At 37.4% G+C, this 19,319-nt stretch overlaps 2 long non-coding RNA genes across 2 annotated transcripts; both read right to left on the bottom strand.

Annotated features, from left to right (window-relative positions):
- Window positions 1–360: 360 nt before the first annotated feature.
- Window positions 361–9,575, bottom strand: LOC125252690. Its single transcript, XR_007181256.1, has 4 exons — window positions 8,534–9,575; window positions 2,405–2,579; window positions 1,997–2,241; window positions 361–505 (listed from the first exon to the last, which is right to left on the bottom strand). It is a non-coding gene; the product is annotated as an uncharacterized LOC125252690 (long non-coding RNA).
- Window positions 9,576–15,285: 5,710 nt separating this feature from the next.
- Window positions 15,286–18,021, bottom strand: LOC125252993. Its single transcript, XR_007181321.1, has 3 exons — window positions 17,873–18,021; window positions 17,079–17,147; window positions 15,286–16,719 (listed from the first exon to the last, which is right to left on the bottom strand). It is a non-coding gene; the product is annotated as an uncharacterized LOC125252993 (long non-coding RNA).
- Between the last annotated feature and the right edge of the window lie 1,298 nt (window positions 18,022–19,319).

Genomic DNA, 19,319 nt, shown 5'->3' with positions numbered 1-19,319 from the left:
TTGCATGTGGAAGTTCTCCTTTGGCTTGTGTTTATCAAAAAATACTAACCAGGTTATATGGGTATTAAAGGGTTAGTTCACCCAAAAATGAAAATAATGTCATTTATTACTCACCCTCATGTCGTTCTACACCTGTAAGACCTTCATTCATCTTCAGAACACAAATTAAGATATTGTTGATGAAATCCGATGGCTCAGTGAGGCCTCCATTGAGAGCAAAGCCATTGAAAATCTCAAGGTCCATAAAGTTACTAAAAACATATTTGAAACAGTTCATGTGAGTTCAGTGGTTCAATCTTAATATTATAAAGCGATAAGAATAATTTTTGTGCACCAAAAAATAGCGCGAGAGCTCTAAGCCTCTCATGCAGCCATACGTTAATAAAGTCCTGCAGGAAAATTCAGTGGATGGATAGATGGATGGATGGGGCACCTCTCTCCCTTCTTTTCCCTTCTGTTCTTTCCTTCCCTTCAGTGCGCTGCAGTGATGCCCCCGTCACTGAAACTTCGCGGAGCCAAAGTGGGAAAAAACTTCATTATATGGGTATGAAAGGGTTAGTTCACCCAAAAATGAAAATAATGTCATTTATTACTCACCCTCATGTCGTTCTACACCTGTAAGACCTTCATTCATCTTCAGAACACAAATTAAGATATTGTTGATGAAATCCGATGGCTCAGTGAGGCCTCCATTGAGAGCAAAGCCATTGAAAATCTCAAGGTCCATAAAGTTACTAAAAACATATTTGAAACAGTTCATGTGAGTTCAGTGGTTCAATCTTAATATTATAAAACGATAAGAATAATTTTTGTGCGCCAAAAAATACAAAATAACTTTTCAACAATATCTAGTGATGGGCTGATTTCAAAACACTGCTTTATGAAGCTTCTGAGCTTTATGATTCTTTTGTTTCGAATTAGTGATTCGGATCTTCTATCAAATGGCTAAACTGCTGAAATCATGTGACTTTGGTGCTCCGATTCACTGATTCGATTCGTAAAGCTCTGAAGCAGTGTTTTGAAATCGGCCCATATAGATATTGTTGAAAAGTCATTATTTTGGAGCACAAAAAGTATTCTTTTCGTTATATAATATTAAGATAGAACCACTGATCTCATATGAACTGTTTTAAATATGTTTTTAGTACCTTTATGGATCTTGAGAGTTTCAATGGTTTTGCTCTCGATGGAGGCCTCACTGAGCCATCGGATTTCATCAACAATATCTTCATTTGTCTTCTGAAGATGAACGAAGGTCTTACGGGTGTAGAATGACATGAGGGTGAGTAATAAATGACATTATTTTCATTTTTAGGTGAACTAACCCTTTAAGTCAACAAAGTCAATGTGAAAATGCCATTTGCAACCCGTTTCAATTCCGTAATATGACTTATTGGAGTTCAATAGAGATACAATATTTACATTTATGCATTTAGCAGATGCTTTTATCCAAAGAGACTTAGAAAAGAGGAACAAAAGCAATTTGTCAAACGGCCAACAATGTTCATAATATACAATTCCAGGTTTATTATCCAACTTGGATGCAAGCTTGAGAAGAGTAGAAATGCAGAGAAGAAAAAGAAGTTTGAGTATTTGGGAAGGAATTTTGAAGAATGGGAATTATATTGGAAGTATAAGGGAAATCATTTTGTCCTTTGGGAACTGAGTGCATCATGAAAAGTGGGTGTTACATACCAGAATGAAGCAAAGTGGTTAGAAGGGAAAGAATTTAAAAAATGTAAGAGGGATTCGTGATGTCATTGAAAAGGAAAGTCATTTTAGAGGCGGAGCAACTGATGAATGATTACAAAGACTAGAGCCTCTCTCGATGGCACTGATGCACTAATGAATCATGGAATGTCTCAAGAAAGTAAACAGGGTCAGTTTTGATTTCATGTTTACTTTAATGAGCAATTAAGGGAGGGGTGTGTTTGTTTGGGTTGATTTCAAATATCAACATTGTTCAACAATGATTTTCAGAAATCGCTTACTTCACCTTTAAGTGCATGTGCCAGAGGTGATATGACATCATATTGTAGTTCAGCTCAGGTTTACAGTACAGAATGACGTCTTCAAGGAATACCAGGCTCGGAGAGCTCCAGGTTACACACAGGTTGTACGGACTGATGTCTCACTCCACCTCAGGTTACAGGAACTCTCCTCAGAGGGAATGTGAAGAATGCAGCTTCTTTTGTGCAGGGTGTCCCTGAGCCAGCGGGGGGCACACACTCCTGCACAGGCCTGTGAAACACACGCATGTACAAAAGGTCCAAATTTAAGACTTGCCAAGTGCCAGATGGGACTGCAAATTGGCTTTAGGTAAATAAAGCATTCAGTTTGCTGTTATCTTTTTTAGAAGAACTAGATTTTAAAATTTCTGGAAGAAAGTGTAAATGATGCTCACCCATGCACAGGTCACCGCTTTGATGCAGTGCACTTCTATATGATTGCTAATGAAGTATGAAGCATTTTTTTATGGGCCAAGCACCGAAGGTGTGTAGGCACCTATTGTATCCATTAGTCGTCATCTTCTTCTTCTTCCACTTCCTCTTCCTCTTCTTCTGCTGAGGAGACCATGGCTGCCCATAGAACCATATGGAAGTTGTAAAATTGGGCACAATGATAGAGGACAGTCTGAACATTAACCACAGCAATTTTGGAGTCTCTAACTCAATCCCTCTAGCGCCACCAACTGCCCAAAGTTGTACTCATGTTTATGCTAATAACTTTTGCACCTCAAGCATAAAAAGAATTGGCTCAATTCCTTGATTCCTTACATCAAGACAATTCGATTGCACCCTATGAATTTTTTAGCCATTTTAAATTTTCTGAAAAACCTATTTTCTCGAAATCCTCCTATACTGATGGTCTGATTCAGTGTTCGCTTTAGTCTGGCTCTTGTCCCTTGACTTTCTATGTTAGATTTTTCTCTGCAACAATGCATATGTTGTTGTAAAGCAGTGAGGTCAGTGCTTTACAGTGAGCAGATATGAGCTGTTTTTATATGATGGTAGAGCAGAAAATTCAAGCTGATCTGCCCCTTCAGTCTTTTGATTCAACAAAGTGTTTGTTGTGAAACACTATTGCAATTGCTCAAACTCAAATTATTTGAAAAAATATAAAAGGGTCAAGAGCCCAACTAAAACAAACCCTGACCACCATGATGGTGGCATCATTTTTTGACCAATAACACACCATCATCTAAACCTCAATCTGGTTAGTAATAAGTGAATCAGATCTTTTAATCAGATCTTAAGAGATTTAACTTCTTTTATCTTCAGTTGATTTCATCTAAGGCTGTGACTGGAGTCAGTTGTAGTTCTTGTGTTTCTCTTTTCTTCAGTGATTTTGCTTGTTAACAGCAGGTGTTCATCATTAATGTTCAATCATCACTTAATTAATTGCTTAATTATCTCATTAACTTTAACTCTGCTTCAGTGTTATTTTAACACTATTTAGAGAGGGACCATATGCACTCTGAACAGAGTTGATTTAACTGATTTTACTGTATAACTTCTGAACGGTTTAACCACACACACACACACACACACACACACACACACACACACAAAAAAAAAATAATAATAATAATAATCACAAAATTGGTCTCTTTAGATTTGGTATAGCATGCCGAGTCAAACAATACCCAATTTTGCCACATCGGCCATTTTGGGCATCAGACGTTTTGAATTTTTGTCATAAAATGCTATATTTTATGAACACATTGGCATTTCATTACGAAACTCAGTGTGTGTCATCGGCACCATGTTCTGAAGATACTCATAAAATTTCAGGGCAGTGCCACCTTGTGGTAAACAATTTTAATGAAATAAAAAAAAATGCTAATAGCTTTTGATTAGTTTTGCCTATTCTAATGAAACTCTTATATTTTTTCCTTGGGTAATGCCAAGAACATAGACAGCAGTTTTGCCATAGTCGGCTTCCTATAATTTCGAACTCCTCCTAGACCGTTGCTCTGATTTTCATAAAAATTTAATCAGATCATCCTCAGACCTTGCTGACAAAAAACAAACAAACATGGAATCAGTTGGAAAAAACAAAAATAATAAGCAGAAATCAAAGAGACACTAAAACACTATATCATAATTTGTATTGTGTTCAAATTTCATTGTGTAAACTGTTAAAGGAGAATGTTTATGGGTAACAGACAGTATAAGACTGAGTCCAAAACATCACTGTCTAAACACACACATGGCAGAGATTAGTGTTTGGATTATGACATATACAGTACAGCTTTCATGATTGCACTCAATGACTCCTTTCTGAGAGACATCCTCCATCTCCATCTCTCTGTACTACATGCCGGGACACACCTGTACACATTCCTTGGCTCTCATATGTTCATCATTCAGCAGGATTATGGAACATCACACATACACAGGGAACATACATACACGCCATATACACACACACACAGGAGGAGCCACGTTTACAGTACACAATGCACATACATTTATGCACATACAGACACATGCATTCGTCCCCACGCCAGAAGTCACTGCTGCCTGCTCATCATCCATCATAACGCCTGGAATGAGAGATTGATGAACAGCCATCCACAGCTGCCCAAGCATGCACAGACACACTAGAGCAAACATCACACACATATTTATCAACATATTAACACTAAAACACCCAACACACTCTCTGAGAATCAATCAATCTACTCACTATATTCATTTGAAATATGGGGATTAGTGATGTCTGATCACCTGTTAGAACACTATTATTTATACTTAAACAATAGAATAAAGGGTTAATTCAGGCAAATTAAGCCCCTTTTGATCTCAGTTTCAAAAAACTGGCCATTGTTGTAACCTGAATTTACCTTACATGCTCTGCATATGTATTTAAATATATAAACAAATGAAAAAAGTTTGGGGTCAGTATAATTTCAAATAACTCTTTTCTATTTGAATATATATTAAATATATTATACCAGCATCATTACTTTAGTCTTTAGTGTCACATGATCCTTCAGAAATCTATTCTATTATTCTAATATGTAATATTATTCTAATATCAATTCTAAAAATTATCAGTGTTGTGCTGATTTTTGTGGAATCTTTGAATAAGATTTTTTTTAAAGAGATTTATACTTTTATTCAGCACTTTTTTTTTCTTCAAAAGAACAGCATTTATTTTCAATAGAAATCTTTATATATAAAAAATATAAACGTCTTTACTTTCACTTTTGATCAATTTAAAAAATCCTAGCTGAATAAAAGTATACATTTATTTAACATTTTATTTAGTTACAGTTGTGGCCAGAATTATTAGACCCCTTCAAAAATATGATCAAAGATGACTATAAAAATAAATCTGCATTGTTTATCCTTTTGATCTTTAATTCATAAAATTAGCAAAAATCTAACCTTTCATTGAAGGAAAAGAATTGAAAGTGGGGGGAAAATAACATTAAGAAATAAATGTTTTTCTCCAAAACACGTTGGCCACAATTATTAGCACCCCTAGAATTTTTTATGAGTAAAATATCTCTGAAGTATATTCCCATTCATATTTAAAAAAATTTAGCACACCAGGGTGATCATGAACATGAAATTGTCCAGCCATGACTTCCTGTTGCACAGGAGTATAAACATGAAGAAACACAAATGCCAAATTCCCTTAATCATTCATCACATTGTGAAAAACCAAAGAATATAGTTCTGATGTGCAGCAAAAGATTGTCGAGCTTCACAAAATAGAAAGTGGCTGTAAGAAAATAGCTGAAGCATTGAAAATCCCCATTTCCACTATCAGGGCAATAATTGAGAAGTTCCAATCAACTAAACATGTTACAAATCTGCATGGAAGAGGACGTGTGTCTAAATCATCCTAATGCACAGTGAGGAGGAAAGTTTGAGTGGCCAAAGACTCTCCAAGGATCACAGCTGGAGAATTGCAGAGATTAGTTGAGTCTTGAGTCTCAGAAAGCCTTAAAAAAAATAGTCAAAAGCACCTACATCCCCACAAGATGTTCGGGAGGGTTTCAAGAAAAATCCTCTGCTCTCATCCAGAAACAATCTCCAGCATATTCAGTTGTCAGTCAAGACTGGAACTTCAAACGGGACCGGCTTCTATGGTCAGATGAAACTAAAAAAAGAGCTTTCTGGCAGCAAACCCACCAGATGGGTTTGGTGCACACATGGATAAAAAGTGCCCCATGCCCACGGTTAAATATGCCGCTGGATCTTTAATGTTGTGGGCCTATTTTTGTGCTGGAGGTCCTGGACAACTTGTTCAGATACATGGATTCTATCAAATACCAACAGATAAAAAAATCAAAACCTGACCGCTTCTGCTAGAAATCTTATAATGGGCTGTGGTTGGATCATCCGTCGGGACAATGATCCAAAACAAACATCAAAACCAGCACAAAAATGTGTCACTGAGCACAAAATGAAGCTTCTGACATGGCCATCCCAGTCCCCTGACATGAACCCTAAAGAGAATGAGTGGAGTGAACTGAAGAGAAGCACCACCAACATGGAGCTGGAATCTGAAGGATCTGGAGAGATTCTGTATGGAGGAATGGTCTCTGCTCTCTCCTCAGGTGTTCTCCAAACTCATCAGGCATTATAGAAGAAGACTCAGAGCTGTTTTCTTGGCAAAAGGAGGTTGCAAAAAGTATTGAATAAAAGGGTGCTAATAATTGTGGGCAACGTGTTTTGGAGAAAAACATTTATTTCATAATGTTATTTCCCCCCCACTTTCAATTCTTTTCCTTCAATGAAAGGTTAGATTTTTGCTAATTTTATGAATTTAAGATCAAAAGGATAAACAATGCAGATTTATTTTTACAGTCATCTTTGATCATATTTATGAAGGGGTCTAATAATTCTGGCCACAACTGTATATTGACACCAAAACTTTTTATTTGTTTGTTAACTTACTATATATATGATTTACAGACTCAGACTCTGTTTTGTATTTGATTTATTATTATAAATAATTTATTATATTTTACATTTAGCATTTTAAAATTTAATAATTTATTATTCATATTAAATATTTTATTTCTGTTGGCATAGTTCTCACTCATTTTTTCAGTTTCCTTTCCCTATTATTTCTAATCAATGCAATGAGTGCAGTTTGATAGAAAATTCTATTATGCAACTAAAATGCTGCTATTTTCAGAAATTATAAACTTTTTCATGTGAAACACATGCCAGACATATGTCATGAATACTTCATGCTAACCCACAACCCAACATTCATCCATAACATTGGTTAAAATGTTGCAATTCATGGCACAAATCTGGGCTGTGATTGGTGTAAATGAACATGAAGAACATTCTACTGCTTCTGTGGTTGTGGTTTAATAACACATGCTTGAAAGAGAAGAAAACAAAATACTTATGAAAACACAAAGGGTTGTGAGAGAGAGAGTGAGAAAGAGAAGGAAAAAAGAACAAGTAATGATGAGAATAAAGAAAACAGTGATTAGTGCGTATGTGGAAAGAATCATTGAAGAGAAAGAGTGTGTTTGTCATCGGTGATTGATGCAGAGGATTCTGCCAAAGTACAATCTGACTCTCTCCATCGTACACAGATTCAGATGCACGTGTTCTTCACTCCAGCGATTATTAATTATGGAAAAGCGGGAGTTACTAAACATGACCGTTAGAAACAAGCCAGTACAAAGCTCATAAATGTAAACAGTATTCATCACTGGATTCAGTGTATTAAGTCACTAATGCAGCTGCATTTTGCTTGAATAAAAGCAAAACATTTCGAATCAGTTCAGATTTACACTGCAAAGAAAACAGTATTCATTTTCTTAACTTGTTAAACATGTGGGACACACTTCTCAGCTGTCATTTTTTATCAATCTGCATTTCCAATTGGAAGGACTTTTAAAATTACATGTAGGGCCTACATTAAAATTGTCCGAAAAAAAGAAAGACATGTTGAAGCTGCTGTAGGTATTTATGGCTGCACTACAAATTACTAACAAACAGCAGCTACACTAGTGGCTAAATGGCAAATTTCATAATTTTGATTGAACTGATGATATCTGGATACAGCAGGCAGAATTAAACATGCTGCATGATAAGGTCATGCAACAATAATTGGAAACAGCTGTTTCAGATTGCATACTGTTTACCACTTAAATAGGCAGTATACGGTATTTACTATTCAGTAAGCAGTAAGCAACAAGTTAGTAGGCTACTGCATTCTGAGCAAAATTACAGGTTGAATTTGTAGTTTGACCATGCTGATTAAGGTTTGAACCCTCTCAAACTGAAGATGGCAGGAAAAGGTACTAATCAGTTTTAATTCGACATTATTCATAAATGTTTTCAAACATTTCAGTAATCGGTTTTTACACCTTGTGGCATAGGTGCAGCAGATCCCATGAGCACCCAAGCCGAACAGCTTACGGAAACTCTTTGATTGGTGGATCTCACGTCGGGTGACACAAATCCTTGTGCTTTCTGTTTATGCACAATGATAAATTGCATTTTAAAGTGTTAGGTTACCCTATGAAAATAAATCATTTACTCACCCTGGTGTTCGAATGCCGTATGCCCTTCTTTCTTTTATGGACCTCAAAAGGGAAATAAAAAATTTTAAAAAAGCCCATCCATATAATGGCAGTGAATTGACCGTTAGCAAAGACCCGCCCCCTTTAGTTACTGTTGTTATGTACAACAAGTCATGTAAAAATACATCGCGGAGCAAAGTGGACACTGACAACGTGACGACAGACAAAACAGAGCAGGTTAATTTAATAGGAAACAAAGTCTCAAATTTCAAATTTCAAATTTTGTCATTTTGTCAAGAAATTTAAACAATAAATACCATTTTGTGACTCTTTAATGTCCCGTGAAAGATCGCTGTAGTGCCTCAAGCGGCTCGTGAATCGATCATCTATTCCTACTAGTTAATAACGATCAAATAAACATGAATTAACATCAGAAGAAATTTTGTTTCATCCGCGGAAAGACAGTACACGCCATTTTTCAAGTCCACCAACATTAATCTACCAACTGTGCCAAAAATACTCTTCCAAATCCTCATAAATCTTGCGATCTTTTTTTCGAGTATGTGCCTGTGTGACATCAGAAAGGTCGGAATTCCTGGTATGGCACTTCTCCTGGAAGAACGCGCGCGCACACGTCGACCAGAGCCAGAGAGCAAGAGCACGCCCATCAACGTGCATTCGGGTTTACGGAAGTCGTCGGCAGCACAGGTCACAGGACTTCACAAAAACTACTATGTCATCAAAGAAGTGTGTTTTTGGTTGTGAGTGAAAGATAACCTTGCTTCCCAAAGTGGAGCCGAGAGATTTGTGTTCACGCATTACATTGATGCGCTCTCGATATTTGTTATTAAAATAACCATAGAAACTGATAGTTGCAATCACTTTTTTTATTGGTTAAAATGAATGGAGAATATCTCGTGTTTTTCCGTGGCAGCTCGGGCCTTCAGGATCGGTGCTTATGGTTTCATAAACAAAGTCCCAGTTCCACGCTGGATTTACAGATCGTTTGAAACTGAAAGATGGAGCGGTCACAGCGGTAATGATCCCGGTCATGAGTCGGAACTGCAGGTGGTGAGTAAAACTGCATCAAATGTCTGTTTTGTTGGCAATAGGCTCCTAAGTGCATATAATGTAAACAACACGAACATAGTGAGTTCCTAAATTCATTATGCATCATTCACTATACGCTATATTCATTATAGTGATTAAAAAGTTATCCAAGGATAATGCGATGGTATATTGTGTGTGTTTAAATACATTTGTTTAGTTGACCATTGATAGCTTGCAGACGATACGCAAAAGCTGTGCGTGCTCATCACTCTTTAGCTTCGCTCACAGGACACCCCTGAAGGATGAAGGATGCACTACTACTCCATAGGTACTCAAGATTAACATGAGATTGGCAGAAACTGTGTGTGATACCCCCCCCCCAAGTAGTTTTTATCACATAGCCTACACAAAAACCTGTAACTTTTAAAACATCTCAGATAGTTGACATTTGACTAACTGTGTTAGGATCGGCAAAAGATAAAGTGAAAATGAATTACGAGATGAAAATGACCTATAAATGTCAATCATACATGAAAAAAATAAAGTTTAATATTATTAGACTTTGATATCCTCCATGTTCTTATGTGCTTATACTCTCATTTCTCAGAAAAAGAATGCAGGAAACTGTTTCCAAAAGAACACCGAAAATAATAGTGATGGACAGATTGGCAAAGTGAGATTTCTCTTCGCCCAGAACATCAGTGGCTCATCCTGCACATTCCCTCGGGTGCCATCAGTCAATATAAAGGTATTATGAATCAGTGCTTATTAATAAATCTGTATTTGGCTGCATAAACTCAGAAATATGAAAGGTAAATTTTAACATGATGTGCAAAGTAATCAGGGACGAGTATTTATAGAATAAGTTGGATCTTGATCAAAGTTTTCACACATTTTCCATCCCACGAACATGTTTCTGAGGTGCGAATTTGATTTGGACTCTACACTTTTAGGACGGGATGGTTCATACATGCACGGACACAAGAGTGTTTCTTCAAAGCATACACTTCTTATTTATATCATTAAAACAAACCAAATTAATGTGCAAACATTAGGCAAACAATGTGCAAAAAAATCTGCATTTAAGAGAAGCTAACATTAAAAAACTACATGTAGTTACTACATGTAGTAAAACATTAAAGTGCCCCATTACGCTATTTTAAAGGTGCCATAGAATTGAAAATTGAATTTACCTTGGCATAGTTGAATAACAAGAGTTCAGTACATGGAAATGACATACAGTGAGTCTCAAACTCCATTGTTTCCTCCTTCTTATGTAAATCTCATTCGTTTACAAGACCTCAGAAAAACAGGCGAATCTCAACATAACACCGACTGTTACGTAACAGTCAGGATCTATCAGGATATGTACGCCCCCAATATTTGCATATGCCAGCCCATGTTCAAGGCATTAGACATTCAAAGCATTAGACATTAGACGTCTGGATCTGTGCACAGCTGAATCATCAGACTAGGTAAGCAAGCAAGGACAACAGCGAGAAATGGAGCAATAATAACTAACATGATCCATGATAACATGATATTTTTAGTGATATTTGTAAATTGTCTTTCTAAATGTTTCGTTAGCATGTTGCTAATGTACTGTTAAATGTGGTTAAAGTTACCATCGTTTCTTACTGTAGTCACGGAGACAAGAGCCGTCTCTATTTTCATTTTTTAAACACTTGCAGTCTGTATAATTCATAAACACAACTTCATTCTTTATAAATCTCTCCAACAGTGTGTAATGTTAGCTTTAGCCACGGAGCACCATGAAACTCATTCAGAATCAAATGTAAATATCCAAATAAATACTGTACTTACATGATCTGATGCATGCAGTATGCATGACGAACATTTTGTAAAGATCCATTTTGAGGGTTATATTAGCTGTGTGAACTTTGTTTATGCAATGTATTATAGAGTCGCGAGCTCGGGGCCGGGGAGCACGAGGATTTAAAGGGGAAGCATCCTGAATCGGCGCATTTATAATGATGCCCCAAAATAGGCAGTTAAAAAAATGAATTTAAAAAAATCTATGGGGTATTTTGAGCTGAAACTTCACAGACACATTCAGGGGACACCTTAGACTTATATTACATATTGTGAAAAAGCACTCTAGGGCACCTTTAAAAGTTCCTAATTTTGCTTTGGAGGTCTCCTACAATAGGTTTACATGCATTCAAAGTCAAAAAAACACTTTAATTTTCTCATTATATACATTGCATCACCTCCTTTCTCGAAGAGTCTGAAAATGTTAGATGATTCAGTCTCTCTAAACCCCTCCTTTCCGAGAGCTACTCTGCTCTGATTGGTCAGACGGTTCAGTCTGTTGTGACATTTTGCTACGGTTTCCGGGTTGAACGACATGTTTCCTGGAAATGGTATGCAACAGGGTTTGAGATACGTTTTCTCTTGTTTGGTGGGTGTGTCAAAAATGTCAGCCCAATCAGCATCAACATGTATATAAACCACGCGGTATTAAAGAGACAGCTCACACAATGGGTCCAAGTAAAGTCGTTTACAAATGTGTCCACTGCAGCTTGGAATATGCAACAATTGAAGATATTAGAAGACAAGTTTGTCGAAAGAGTTTTATAGTAAAAAATAGCATATCAATTCTTCAAAAAGAACACAAAGAATGGCCTTCCCAGCTGCCACAGTTGCAACTCTTGCGTTATCAGAACAGGCTGTTCAATGCGTCTCCGTCTGATTGGTCAGATGGCTCAGTCTGTTGTGATTGGCCAACCTCTTGCATTGTCCCACTGAGCAAATTACGTCCAGAAGACGTCTTTTTGAGGTCTTGTCTCAGGTTGAAATGACATCCACTGAGGGGCCAGAATGAAAGTTTTTATGACGTCTTTTTTTGACGTCTTCTGGACATCCGATATAGACGAACACGCAGAATCACCAAAGCAGAAAAATCACAATTTTTAAGCCACCATCGTGGAGATGAGTGTTTGCTTTAGTTGGGCTCTTGACCCTTGCCTTATTAATATTAGAGTTTGTTTGGGCAGTTAACTGAGTCATAACAGCCAGACAAGCAAAGAGAAATGATCAGGTGTTGGTTATGTTTTCACATAATCATTATTTGACCTGAGTCACTGAACTCATTTAGAGTCCAATCTCTGAGTTAGATTTACATTATTGATTACAGCAGCACTGTGATTATACAGCACAAGATTAGCTTTATCAATATAATATAAAGGATTTCACTTGATAAATTTTTTTTTCTCTTAGGCACACACAGACATCAAGAATCAGCCTGTGAATCTCAATGATGGTGACAAGCAACATATTCTGATCAACAGATCAACTCTGAACATTAGAAAACAAGCTACTAAAAAGTCACATAAACAGAAAGGAAATTACTAAGACAATTAAGCTCATAATTTATTCATGCAGCAATGCATGATGGGAGCCATGGATGAATTTTGATTGGTGGCTCCCAGAATGCACTGCAACATGCTTTTTGATGGTCACCACTGTTGAGATTCACGGGCTGATTCTTGATGTCTGTGTGTGCCTAAAATGAGTAATTTTTTTTTTTTTGTTCAACACACCTTTTCTGAAATCATTTGAATCATATTGTAAAAGCTGATCTTCTGCTGTAGAATCACAGTGCTGCTGTAATCAATAATGTAAATCTAACTCAGAGATTGGGCTCTTCATGAGTTCAGAGATTCAGGTCAAATAATGGTTATGTGAGACCATAACCAACACCTGATCATTTCTCTTTACTTGTCTGGCTGTTATGACTCGGTTAACTGCCCAAACAAACTCTAATATTAATAAGGCAAGGGTCAAGAGCCCAACTAAAGCAAACACTCATCTCTACGATGGTGGCTTAAAAATTTTGATTTTTCTCCTTTGGTGATTCTGCGTGTTCGTCTATATCGGATGTCCAGAGGACGTCAAAAAAAGACGTCATATAAACTTTATATTACATTATAAACATATAAACATTCTGGCCCCTCAGTGGACGTCTTTTCAACCTGAGACAAGACCTCAAAAAGACGTCTTCTGGACGTAATTTGCTCAGTGGGGTGTATCAAAAACCAAACACTCTTTAACATATCTGAATTTCAGCTCCTGATCTTCTTCAGCACTTGATACACAGTGATACGAACAGTAACGATGCCATTGGTTTTACTGTATCAATTCCAGCACAAGTCCTCATCCTTTTGAAGTGCATGCAAAGTGGATTTGCAGTGCTGAAAATAACATATTCTTAACATGTCAACAACACAAATCAAACTTTTCTAGGCCTCAGCTACAACTAACACATTTAAAGGTGGGTCAAAGTAGACAACTTTAACAGCAGCCAATGAAGAACACAGGTGGGTATACATTTTTTTACATTGTTATGTGCGTATGCAACAGGAAGTGAGACTGGAATAACTGATGACTCATTTTGGCAGTTCAGAATCAATTTTTTGTTTTAGGAGACAATAACTTCAATCGTCTTTCTCTTTGAAACTTTGCAGACCTTTTACATTCACAAACAGCTATTACACACTGCATGAAAGGTAATATTCAAAAAAGCATAATAGATGGACTTTAAATATTCCAAAACATTACTCATTATTTCCAAAATATCATGTAAACCAGCTGAGTTTGAAATTTCAGTAGGCTTTAGAAGTTTGGTGTGGATTATTTTGAGGTCAAATCAAAAAAAGCATTTCTTATCATTTCAGAAACATGTTTGAAGAACCTTGTGCAGATATAACATCAAATATAGCTTCATCTATCAAAAGGAGAAAAGTGTCTGTACATGTGGAAACCGTCTGTGCCTTTATCCTTCACAGCAACTCCTTTAATTTCTGCTCAGTGCTATCCATCACAGGCCTTCGAGGGAATCTCCAGCGTGTTTGGCAGAGATCGTTCAAGCTGAAGTCACTCCAAGTGTAGAAAGGCTTAGTCTAAATGTTGTTGAATTTCCTGATAAATGTCGTCAGTAAATGACCTAATCTCTTGGCAATAACCCTCAATCTCTGTTTGCAGAAGGCTGTGGACATGCAGATGGATCTTGAGGGAATTTTTGACTGGAAATCTTCTCTAAAGACCAGTTGGATTTAAGCACTGTTTCATTATCTTCTTGTTTAAAATGAGTCACTTGTCATAGCACCTGAAAGAAAGAGATAGTTCACCCAAAAATGAAAATGATCCCATGATTTACTCACCCTCAAGCCAGCCTAGGTGTATCTGACTTTCTTCTTTTAGACAAACACAATCGGAGTTATATTAACAAATATCCTTGCTCTTCCAAGCTTTAATGGTAGTGAATGGCGCTCCTGATTTTTATGTCCAAAAAAGTGCATCCATCCATCATAAAAATAATCCATACGGCTCCAGGGGGTTAATAAAGGCCTTCTGAAGCAGAGCTAAAAGAAAATTGTCCATATTTAAAAAATATCCTCCAATATTTCTCTTTAAAAATTATCATTTAGACTTCTAATTCGTGACAGGTGTTTTTTTTGTTTGTTTTTTTGCTCTATCCTCTGCGCTTCTGCGTTCTTCATTGCGTCAAGAATCGGGTCAGGGGTTACTCTTCTGCTGTAAGTCAATTTGCAAAGGCTGTCTGCTGGAAGCTAGCTATATTAGTTCATAAAGTTTTAAATATGGATATTTTTCTTACAAAAACCCATCGCTTTGCTTCAGAAGGCCTTTATTAACCCCCTGGAGTCATATGGATCTCTTTTATGATGGATGGATGCACTTTTTTGGACTACAAAATCAGGAGTGCCGTTCACTCCCATTGTAAAGCTTGGAAGAGCCAGGATATTTTTTAATATAACTTCAATTGTGTTCATCTGAAAGAAGTCATATACATCTAGGATGGCTTGAGGGTGAGTAAATCATGGGATAATTTTCATTTTTGGGTGAACTATCCCTTTAAGGTTCTATAGAATCTTTTCTTATAAGAGTGTATCACCTGAGGTTCTGTGCATATATCTTCATAGTGAAATTCACAATCAAAAGCAACATCAGCGTCTCAAGTCGAGCAGTTGATTTTTTTTTAGTGTGAGCTGAAAATCTTACATGAAAGCATAGAAAGCTGTCGCCTGTGATGTTAACTGAATATGTCTCACTGACTGCCTGTCTGCACTCCACCCTGTGTGTCCTACAGTGCTGATCTGAATACAGTTTATGTGTCTGTGCTAATACATATGGCTACATAAAACTGATCCAGAGTCAGAATCTATGTATGTGGTTGTTGTTAATTTTGTGTGGCCACAGTAAGTGTGTTTTGAAGGGCAGATCTGAGGCTGTGTGTCGAGTAATTCGGTTTCACACAAACTTCATGTTCTTGAATAATGAGAGACCATTAAAAACATGTTAGGAGATTCCCAGGAATAGTCACGTCTGGGTATTTTTAAACTAAACAACTCAAACGGGAAAAACAGAGGGAATTAACTAAGACTATAAGACGCGTTGTTTGTGTTGTTTTAGCACCCAAGCAACTCCATCTGAAGTTTAGCTATAGATCTATTAACTGTCCGGTCAAATAAAGGTTCTTCATTGGCATTGGTGGTTCTGTGAAGAACCTTTAAGATCAATTTAACCTTTTTGATGCACAAAAGGTTCTTTATAGTGTAAAAAGGTTCTTTAAGAAAGAAAAAATGGTTCTTTAAGCACTGTTCACTGAAAGGTTCTTTGAGGAACCCAAAACGGATGATCTTCTATGGCATCACGTCAGCTTTTGGAACCTTAATTTTTAAGAGTGCATAAAGAAATGGCTTGAAAACAAGAAAATCTGGAATCTGGAACTATTTGAATCCAGCTGAAAATCTGCAGTATGACCTGAAAATTGCAGTCAAAATAGAGAGCGTCTTTCAGAAGTGGAGTTTGTTAGTCAGTCAGAACACACGTTGGATCCATTAGATTTTCTTTTTGAAACAGAACATTGAGTTCCTGACAGTAACTCCAGCTATAGACAGTCTAGTAATACATGTTTGTGCTAGTAATACATGCTAAAAAAAAAAAAAAAAGAAAAAAAAAAGTAGTCCACATATCCAGAGCTTCATCAGCCTTCATGAGGGAGCGTGAGAGGTTTCTCCAGACCTGGTTTGAAATGACACATGTTCTTCCACAGTGAGCGGTGTGGAATCTCTTAGTCTGTTCTCTTGCGGTGGAAGGACCCCGGGGAGACGTGACTACATGGAACAAAGCCACACATTGACTGAGTCAGCATTATTTCATTCAGCCGCATTCCAGAACCATACGAGATGTTCTACCGCAGCTTGTTACTCTGAAGATTCCAAACAATTCCAGAAGTGCTGCTGAATGATTCTGACAATACGCAGTGATGAATAAACATTTGCTAAACACAAAGTGTTTGTCAAAAACTCCTTTCTGCATGATGTTTTCTTTAAAATTATGTTTTATTAACAAAATTCGGGAGGAGCAACGTTCAAATAATCTGACTAATCATCACGTCATTTCAGCCAGCTGTTAGCAATCAGTAATCAACATATCTACCCAATCAGCATATATATAGACACAGTCGACTCACCCATATTCCTCGACAGTTTTACAGCATCCCTCCACCACCACGTCTCCTCACACTTGCCTGGTTACTTTCCTAATCAAAAATATGGGGGGAGTTCTCTGGGTTTGAACTCGTGAATAGTGTTTGTGCTCTCTTTAAAATGGACAACACTTAGCTCAACATTTTGTTGTTTAATACACTGACATTCACTGTTAAGTGTTTTTAAGAGTATATTTTTTGGAGCCAGCCACTGCATATTTGTATTTTAGGCACTTTGTGTCTTCAGCACTTCTGAACTGCTTTAAGACTGCAGGAAATAATGACATTAATCACCTCAATGAACATTAAACCCACCGTAAGATGAGTTAATATTGTTTTAAATGAAATAAACAAATTCAGATCATCCTAAAATCCTTGTTTTCTGTCATTTTCACAGATAAATGGATGAATGACAAAACGACCCCTGCTGAAATGTTCCAGAGCATCTGCTTCATAACAGCTCAAGACTGCGGTCAGATAAACTGAGAGCACATGCTGTTTGGAGGAATGTCTGTGACTCAGAGAACATGCAGAGCCTCCATATCATTCAGCGCAGACAGTCTTTCACAAACAATTACCCATGGTCCTTTAGTGCTGCCTGCAACTCACCAAACAAACATGTTCTCTCAGTCAGTTTAAACCCTTTAATTGAAAATCAGTGTGGGAGGTCAAAGGTCATATTCATGGTCAGGAAAAAGATCTGATAGTGAGTAGATTAACAGCTGAAATGTTAAAAGTCATGAATTTAGAAAGCAAGGCACTCTGGGAAACTCACTCACCGTACAGCACATGTGCCCAACAGATGCTGTGTGTCTCTTCCAGAAACTCTCAAAGATTCTCATCATCCTGCTGGAGAAATATTTGTGTAAACATGACAGACAGATGGACAGATAGATGGATAGATGGACGGACAGACCGGTAGGTAGATAGATAGATAGATAGATAGATAGATAGATAGATAGATAGATAGATAGATAGATAGACAAACCAACGGACAGATGGACAGATAGATGGATAGATGGACGGACAGACCGGTAGATAGATAGATAGATAGATAGATAGATAGATAGATAGATAGATAGATAGATAGATAGATAGATAGATAGATAGATAGATAGACAAACCAACGGACAGATGGACAGATAGATGGATAGATGGACGGACAGACCGGTAGATAGATAGATAGATAGATAGATAGATAGATAGATAGATAGATAGATAGATAGATAGATAGATAGACAAACCAACGGACAGATGGACAGATAGATGGATAGATGGACGGACAGACCGGTAGATAGATAGATAGATAGATAGATAGATAGATAGATAGATAGATAGATAGATAGATAGATAGATAGATAGACAAACCGACGGACAGATGGACAGATAGTAGATGGATGGATGGATGGATGGATGGATGGATGGATGGATGGATGGATGGATGGATGGATGGATGGACGGACGAATGGACCGACGAATGGACGAATGATAGACAGACGGATGGACGGACAGATAGACAGACAGACAAATGGATGGACAAATGGACAGATAGTAGACCGATGGATGGATGGATGAATGGACGGATGGACAGACAGATGACAGATAGATGGATAGACAGACAGACAGACAAACCGACGGACAGATAGTAGATGGATGGATGGACGGACGAACGGACGTATGATAGATAGACGGATGGATGGACAGATAGACAGACGGATGGATGATAGATAGACAGACAGACAAATGGATGGACAAATGGACAGGTAGACCGATGGATGGATGGACGGACAGATGATAGATAGATAGATAGATAGATAGATAGATAGATAGATAGATAGATAGATAGATAGATAGATAGATAGATAGATAGACAGACGGACAGATAGTAGATGGATGGATGGATGGATGGATGGACGGACGAATGGACGTATGACAGACAGACGGATGGACGGACAGATAGACAGACAGACAAATGGATGGACAAATGGACAGATAGTAGACCGATGGATGGATGGATGGATGAATGGATGAATGGACAGATGACAGACAGACAGACAAACGGATGGACAGATAGTAGATGGATGGATGGATGGATGGATGTATGGACGGACGAACGGACATATGATAGATAGACGGATGGATGGACAGATAGACAGACAAATGGATGGACAGATAGTAGACCGATGGATGGATGGATGAATGGACGGATGGACGGACAGATGATAG

The sequence above is a fragment of the Megalobrama amblycephala genome, linkage group LG18 (genome assembly GCF_018812025.1).
Source record: "Megalobrama amblycephala isolate DHTTF-2021 linkage group LG18, ASM1881202v1, whole genome shotgun sequence".
In the NCBI taxonomy this organism is placed as follows: domain Eukaryota; kingdom Metazoa; phylum Chordata; class Actinopteri; order Cypriniformes; family Xenocyprididae; genus Megalobrama; species Megalobrama amblycephala.
This window is presented reverse-complemented; position numbering and strand designations above follow the sequence as displayed.